We start from the raw sequence: 9383 nt of genomic DNA, 5'->3' as shown, positions 1-9383 counted from the left end.
CTAGAAAGCTGCCTCCTTTCTTGTCACAGAGTGATTTTACTGCTGTTATCCACTGAATCATCTTATCAACCCAGATCCAAATTTTGAAACAAGACATTTAAATGTGTCATATGCTGTGGATAAATACAATAACAAACTGATCTCTGACAGTTGAAAACTACAGCCTACATGTGTGGATTTGGATATAGTAAGCTGCATTTATGTTTCAAAGCCTTGTCAGTTTCAGTGCTTTAAATATCAGAAGATCTATAGAATGGTTTTCCTCTCCTAAGCACTTGTGTTAATTACTAATTGCCTTTCTGAGTTCTTGACTGTGGCTCAGTGTCACTGTGAATTGTATCATGGTGTTTGTCATGATATAGGTATAATTTACACATCAAACTCCAATACACATCTTTTGGTGTGTGCAAAATGCATGTGTGTATTCTGGTCTATCTGTGCTTACATGAGGGCTCATATTGACTGGGTTTTGGGATGAGCTGTTTTCCATAATCATTTTCCAACTTATTTTCTGGAACAAATTCTCACTAAACCTGGACCTTGCCAACACAACTAACTTTACTGGACCCAGCATCAGTAATCCTCCTGTATCCATTTCCCCAATACTGGGATTATTGACACATGCAATAGCACTGGCATTTCGACATCAATGCTAGAGACTTGAAAACTCAGATTTCTGCATTTACACAGCAAGTATTTTATCAACTGACCCACCTCCCCAGATAATCCAATTAAATCCAATTCCAAAAGTATTCTTTTAGAATTCTTTAAATCATGTCGTCCCATTTACATAAAAACAACCTCTGGTACTCATTCTATCACAAATAAGAATCTCCTGCAATTTATCTACATTTCTGACTCACTTTTCACCTGAATTATCACAAGGACAATACAAAATATAGACAAGCAGAAGAAAAAAACAAACAAACATGATAATTCATGAATATTTATGAGTTACCATTTTCTTTTCAGACAACTAATTATAATTGTTTCACATGGTTAGAAGAACAAAAGTAAGGCAGGCATTCAAAAGTTACACTTGGAAGATGACCTAAGGCAGAACTCTGATGCATGAAGGGATGTCCTGTAAGTGTGTTGTTGTTGTTTTGTTTTGTTTTTTAAGAAAGGGGGAGCAGCATTTCCACCAGAGAAGATGCAGACTCACTTAGCTTCCATATGAGCTAGAGCGCCATCTACAGTCAGACTTTGCAGCAATTACACAGACTGCAACACTTATTACTCAACATAACAATGGGTATTTGTGATGGTTGATATTAATCATCAGCTCTGCAGGATCTAGAGTCATCTAGAAGACAAAACACTGGGCTGCCTGTGATAGAGTTTCTTCTCTATACTATGGCTATTGAGATGGGAAGACTCCTTCACTGTGGCTGATGCCATTGCATGGACCATGGTTCTTGACTGAATAAAAAGCAAGCTGAGCAAGAGCATTTATCTCTTTGCATCCTGATTGTGTGCTATATGACCACATTCCTGCTGTCTGACTTTCCCTGTCTGATGGGATGTACCCTTATTGGGAGCAGAAATAAAACTTTCAGCTATTGTTTCCTGCTATTTTCTTTGAGAAACGAGAATAATAACTAATGTAACATGATACTGACAGTTCTTATTTTAAGGCATGACTAAATTTCATATTTTATAGTTCTTAGTAGGAGGTGTAGGAATGGGGGGAGGTTCTTGGAATAAAAATGCTTATTGCTGTGAGTTCTGAAGCCAAAAGTGATGTATTTTCCAGAAGAAAAAAATATTTTCCATCTGCATATATCCTGGCTTTTACTTTATCGTTTCTATAAGTTGTACACTCTTATAGGCAAGACAGAAAGAGGTTAAGCATTTCTCTCCAGTTGTGACCCGAACTGTAAGTACATTAATTTTTTCATTTTTTCATAGTTAATAGCCAGACTTTATTGATGAGGACTCTGACATAGCAGGTGAACTAAGAGCTACAGGATTTAATTTCTCTTTCACCATATATTTTGTATTGATTGTTTCTAACACTTTACATGAGAAAATAACTTATGGAACTCAGCTTCTATAGTAGGTGTCTTAGTCAGGCTTTCCATTCCTGCACAAAAATCATTGTGATCAAGAAGCAAGTTGATAACGAAAAGGGTTTATTCAGCTTATACTTCCACACTGCCGTTCATCACCAAAGGAAGTCAGGACTGGAACTCAAGCAGGTCACGAAGCAGGAGCTGATGCAGAGGTGTTGCTTACCGGCTTGCTCTGCTTGCTTTCTTATAGAACCCAGGACTACCAGCCCAGAGATGGTCCCACCCACAATGGGCCCTCCCATCCTTGATCACTAATTGAGAAAATGAACTACAGCTGGATTTCATGGAGGCATTTCCTCAAGGGACGTTCCTTTCTCTGTGATGACTCCAGCTTGTGTCAAGTTGACACACAAAACCAGCCAGTACAGTAGGGTTTTTGGGGACATACTGTGTTTTTATCTCACTTTAGGTATGGAAACAGTAAGGAAAATATTTAAATTAGTTTTATCTCTAAAATTGCATGATATCAAATTAAACAGTATCACAAAATTTAAGAATGTAGTAAATAAATGCAGGGCCCACTCCTGGAGGTCTTATTAAATATTCACAGTTAGTCAGTTGGTTACTTAGTAGTCATGAATTATGTATACTTCAACTCAGAGCATATCCTAGCTGGGTGTGCTTTTTCCTCCTGTACATAGTAAAAGCTCATGGGTAAAACAAGGTCAGTTTTTATTGTATTCCATTGGGTAAACACAACATCTTAAAAGTGTGTAATGAGGAAAGTGCTTGTTGTTCAAGCATAAAGTCCTGTGTGCAGATCCTTAGCAGCCATGTAAAAAACCAAGCACAGTAGTGGGCACGAATAATCTCAGCAATGGAGAGGTGGAGAGAGAGGAATTTTAGATCTCACTGGCCAATCACTACAGTCAGCTGGCAAGTTCTGGGTTCAGCAAGTGATTGTCTAAAAACATGAGATACAGAGTGGTATAAGAAGGAGACCCTGTGTCCATTTCTGCCTTACACATGTTCATGCAAGTGCATACTGCATTCCACAAATGTAAATGTGTGTGAGAGACTGTAAAACTACCTTTTATTTTCTTGATATAATTGACTCAGAGGCTTACTGCCTCCATCTGCTAACATTGGCCTAGTCCAGAAAGCTTCTAGCCTCCATACAATCTAACCTATGCCTAGAGTTTTTTAAGCCATGGGAGTTTCTGCAAAATAAGCACACCCTTTCTAAGTCTTTCTGAACTCTGGCTGACTGGTCAACTCAGGTGTTCTGGCTCAAAACTCCTTTCCACGTTGACTGATTCAAATTGGCTTCTTTTAGCTTTTGACTAAATTGCTCTTCTTGGACTCATATTAATTTTGGCAATGTTCTAATATTCTGGCTCATTCTCGTTTGCCACACACTCTGGTCGAGTCAGCTTGACAGGCCAAGAGGCCTGGAAGCCACTCACAAGACAGAGAGTTTCACTGAAACTCACTCCTGGAGTCTGGCGTTCTCTTTAACCCATATACTCATATTCTATTCCTGCATTAGTCTGGTGTATGGATCTATGTGCTCTCTTTTAGTATTATCTTATTATAAGTGCCTTTTAAGATTAAATTCTGACATAGCCAAGCCTTCACCAGTGTTTAAACGTCCTAGAAAGTCCTTGAGCAGACCATGGGCTTGGAATTCAGTAAGAATGTTGCCTATTAAGTGACATTCAGAATTGCCTCTGGTATTACACTATCACTTTGAATAAAAGCTAAGTCACTGCCCTACACAGGAATTTACCATCATCTAAGAGGAAGGAAGTTTGAGACCTAAGGTGGAACCAGAGTAGATACTTAGAACTATAGATAGCTGAGTTACACCCATACACATATATTTACAATGGCCTAGGGGGAAGGTGGACTATACAATAGACTAAAATAGGAACTATGGCACTCAGGAGACCTCATAGTGAGACTTTCTATGATATTTGTTTCTGTACCTTCAAATTCATCCCATTAACCCACAGGGATGTGGGTGAGAATTACCTCCCTCAATTGCTATGCTCAGAGTTATAACCTGCCTCTACTTCCCTAGCCTGATCAATGTCAAGTGTCCTTCCCATGTCTCCATTTCTTCACACCAGGCTTTGCCCCTTTCACTAGCTATGGAATCCAGCAATGTCAGGCCCTCATAATCACCCAGAAGCTTTTCAATGACCAGAACATGATGGCTGCCTTTGGCCACCACCATTGTCTATACTGTAGCATCTTACTTAGACAGATATGCATGAAAGAAGGTGATGAGCACATATTAAATGCAGAATAAGATGAGCTGCTACTTTCTGAATCATTCTCAACAAAGTTAAGACAGCTCTCTGTGACATCCAAACACATGGTATCTAGATGTCCGTTAACTTCACTAGCAACAGAACAGCCATCCAGGACCTACCTACTTAATTGAATCTCAGAACAGATCACAGCAATGTCCTGCCAGAAAGCCTTCATTCACAGATACACAGAAGATGAAATTTATGGAAACTGAGAACAACACATGTGACCTTGCCTTAGTATCAGCAGCATGAGAATGACACCGAACTGGGGAATGCCACAGTCAGAGCCTTGATGTCTATGTATCCAAAAACTTCTGCATTCCACTTTTTTCTATTTTCAGCTACCTGGAAATGTGTGTTGTCTCTAAATGTTTGGATTCCTCACTCCCCAAGAAGAAAAAGGACATATTTCTTTGATTGTGCTGTTTTCCCTTTACCCTTGATTTACTCCTACACTACACTTTATATTTCTGTTTCTATTCTGTGATGAACATGTTACTTACTTTCATATTGAAAAGAATACATTGTCCCAACAACCATAAAAAGGGGGAGGGGAATTGAAGAAATAAACAAATAAAGACAAACCATGTACAAGAGACCTCTAGTCTTATTAGCATGACTAGAGAGTGGGACAGGAGATAATCAGATGTTAAATTTCAAAAGCTCCTATTAAATTTTCAAGACAAACATTTCTAGAGGAAATATTTTTCTCTTCTATTTGATAAGTCTACCCACTTCCTTTTTTTGATTCATATATTTTGAAGCTTAGAGAGGGTCACTTCATATTTAGTAGCTGAGAAACACCGATCCATACGGACAGTGAGGAGAAGGAAAACTTGATTTCTTACACATATTTGGAATTCCAGAAAAAATGTATTTCTGTTTTCTTTATCAAAAAATCTGAACAATATATTCTAAACTTCATTTGTATATTTGTTTTTGATTGATTTGTTTCAGTAGTTTTCATTGAGCAAAGATACAAGAATTAGGTAAGACATAGATCTATGAATACACAATGTGCACTTTTAGACTCATGAGTTTGCATGGTTTGGCAGTGAGGTGCTGTGCATGAGGGAAATATGGGTCCAACCAAGTCTTAAGGATATATTACATATGGAAAGTTTACTTATTTCAGCTGCTTTTGAACTATTTGCATATTCCTCATTAGCATTTACTGTACCTATAAACAGAAAATATGGCAATTCCAGAACAGATGGGTTAGGGACAAGGAAGGAGGATGCAGCATCACAGTGTGTTGTAACAGAGAACTTGGTACAGACAAGTTTACCTGGCCTTACCTGTGAGATTAAATTTCTCCACTTGGATTGATTTAGGGAAAGAAATTAGTTGATTATCATCATAACCACTTTGGGGCAGGGCATTGGTGACTTCCTTTTCTTCCTACATGTTATTTTGTACAGAAGTAGTTCAGGGACATGTTGATGTAAGCATTTCATTGATTTTTTTTTCCTTTTAGCAGTATCCACTGAACCAGGCTATTTAGAACCCAGAGACTGCTATTAGTGATTATGGTTTTGCACCATAGGCTATATTGTTTAATATATGGATGAGAAGATTTCCACAACTTGGAGTTTAAATAGCCACACTGAATAGGTAATAGATAAGGCTTTAGCTAAGGATGCTTCTATATGTGGATAATGTTAGGTGTCCAAACAATGCAGTTACTAAGTAGGGAATGAACTAAGGAAGTGAGAGAAGAAATGACTGCCCCTATGAAATTCAGTAATAATGAAAACTTAAGAGTCATGAGTTATAAGTATCTATTTCCCTGGAGGACCAGAATTCCACAGCAAACCAAAGGCTCAGAGTCCTGTACTTCTGTTCAACATTCATGAGAAGTGGAGATTTCCAGTATCCAGGTGGGAGATTCATAATGAGATGGTGGAACACAATAAAGTACACTTAGGTAATAAAAAATAAGATTTCATGAAATTCAGAGGCAAATGAATAGAACTAGAAAATATCATCCTGAGTTAGGTAACCTTGTCACAAAATAATACACGTGATATATACTCACTGATAGGTGGATATTAGGAAAAAAGCTCGGAATAACCACAATAGAGTTCATAGACCATATGAAGTTCAAGAAGCAGAAGGCCAAAGTGTGGATGCTTCAGTCTTGCTTAGAAGGGGGAACAAAATAATCTCAGGAGGTGGGGGGGGGGCGAGGGACCTAGAAGGAAAAGGAAGGGAAAAAGGGGGCAGGATCAGTGTAGGAAGAGATCAGGGAGAGTACAGAGGGTCAGGAAATCGAACAGAAGTGTGTAGCAGTGGTGGATGGAGAACTGGGGCTATCCACTAGAAAGTACCATAAGCCAGGAAATCAAGAGGCTCCCAGGACACAATAGGGATGGCATTAGCTGAAATACCCAACAAAGGGAAGAAAGAACATGTAGAGACCATATCTATAGGGATAGGGCCACCCACCCATCTCAAAAATATTGATACAGAATTGTTCCTGTCTAAATGAAATGCAGAGACAAAGAGTGGATCAGAGATTGAAGGAAAGGCCATGCAGACTGCCCCACCTAGGGATCCATGCCATCTGCAGACAGCAAACCCAGACACTATTCCTGATGTCAAGGAGCTCTTGCTGACAGGAGCCTGGTATGGCTGTCCTGTGGTACAAATACAGATATAGTTGCTTACAGCCAACCATCGGAATGAGCATGGGGACTCCAATGGAGGAGTTAGCGGAAGGACTGAAGAAGACAAGGGGTTTGCAACCCCTTAAGAAGAACAACATTTTCAAACAGCCAGACCCCCCAGAGTTCGCAGCACTAAACCACCAATCAAAGAATGCATATGGAGAAACTCATGGCTCCAACTGCTTATGTAAGCAGAAGATTGCTTTATCTGGTATTAATGGGAGGGGAGGCCCTTGTTCCTGTGGAGACATGATGCCCCAAAATAGAGCAATGCTAAGGCAGTGAGTGGGGAGTGAGTTAATGGGAGAGCACCCTCATAGAAGAATGGAGAGGGGGTATGGGTTAGGGGTGTTGCAGAGGGGAGATCAGGAAGGGGGGTAACATTTGAAATGTACATAAATAAAATAATCAATAAAAAAGAGATGATGAAAATTGTTAGTAAGTGTGCCTATGCTTGCCAAAAAATAAAAAAGCAATCTTGAAAAAAGGCAATGCTGATCTGATGTAGGATAGCCTTGATATTCAGCTTTAGAAAATACTACAGGCATTAGCAATAAAATTACAGAAAGAATTGCTGTAAGTAGTTTTAAATAACCCAATATTGAATTATTTGTGGTTATGCTTGGTTTCCTTCTTCCCAATTTTATTGTACATAGTTTCAGTGTAGGCAAGAGAAGCCTCCAAACGGACAGGCAAAAACATTTCTAAAAATCATGACTTTCAACTCTGTTTGGGGTGGGTGGCAAAGAATCCAGCCTATGTCCTCACATATAAAGGCAAGGTTTCTCTTATTGAGCTAAACTCCCAGCACTAGGATGTTCTTATTTTGTTACTTTGTAATGTTACTCTTGCATGGTGCTTAATAAGGAAATTCTTCCAGATTTAAATCTGATTACAAGGAAATTTTTTTTCAATACAGAATCTGAAAAAAAATACAGATGATCATATAGCTTTTCCTTCACAAGTAAAAGTAAATATAACAAATTTGTAATTCATATACTGGCAAAAGCATTTTGTATGTTCATAATGTGAAATTGTACACAACTATCACCAATGATAATTATGAAAAAATGAATTTAAAATTTAGTAACTTGCCGAGGCAAAAACAACCTATAATGAAGATTCAAGGCTTAATAGAAATGTGTGTATTTCCTGTGTACACAAACAATTGAATGAGCTATCAATCATTTAACTAGATATGCTAGAATGGAAGATTTATACAATCTATCTGCTATAAAATTTTATGTCTGCCTCAAAATGTTAACTTAAAGTCTAACAATGGAAATCACAGAGGGGAAAAAGCCATTGATGGAGACCGGATGAATTACTGTTGCTCTTCTAATTATCTGGCGTTGATGACATAAAATCAATCAATGAATTGAATAACCTCTATTCCGAATCAGGAAGAGGAAATTGGATTTCATTATAGGTTTCCTGTGAATAATATCACAAGTAAAGTATGTGACCAAGAAAAGAGAATATGAAAAAGTAAGATTGAGAAGACTGATATGGCAGGCTGAGCACACACTTGGGTAGAGGATTGAGTTTCTTAACATAATATCTAGTGAGCCAACGAGATGGACATGACCTACTTTGATATTTGGCCAGAAATCTGTCGTATCCCTTTTTTGTATCATTAGATGAAGGGATGACCTCGATATTTCAGAGAGCTTCCTGAACTTTTGTTGTCATTTTATATCAGTATGACCCTAGACATAATTCCAAGAGGATTCAACAGGACTCATTTGTGATAATTAATCTTGATTGTCAACTTGGCAGGATTTAGAATCAAACTAGAAGAAAAGTTTCAGTGTATATCTGTGAGAGAGTTCCTAGTTGGATTTCATTGAAAACCCATTCTAAGTGCTGTTGCACCATTTCATGAAAAGATACCCTGGACTAAATAAAATGCAGAATGTGAGATTAGCAACTGTGTTCATATCTTTTACTTCTTGACTCAGTGACATATGACCAGCCACCTTATGTTCCTGCCACCATGTCTTTGCCATCCTGATACACTGCACCCAAAACTGGGATATACACTCACTACTTAAGTTGCTTAAGTCAGATGTTGTATTTCACCAATTAGGTAATTAGCTTATATATCATCATATTGGATATAATGAGAGAATGCTAGCCTGCTAGTGGCCTTGGGACTGTCCTATCCTGTTGGAGAGATTGTGTACACACAAGATGCAGGATCTCACAATGGGGATACAACTGTGAGAGAGAGAGAGAGGAAAAAGGAGGAGCCTCTGTAGCTTTAGAAATTATATAACACAATAGTAGTAATTTTGTTTGTTTGTGGGTTGGGCTTTTTTCTCTTTCTTTTTTCCCCTTCCCTTCCCTTCCCTTCCCTTCCCTTCCCTTCCCTTCCCTTC

The sequence above is a fragment of the Mus caroli genome, chromosome 1 (genome assembly GCF_900094665.2).
Source record: "Mus caroli chromosome 1, CAROLI_EIJ_v1.1, whole genome shotgun sequence".
In the NCBI taxonomy this organism is placed as follows: Eukaryota; Metazoa; Chordata; class Mammalia; order Rodentia; family Muridae; genus Mus; species Mus caroli.
This window is presented reverse-complemented; position numbering follows the sequence as displayed.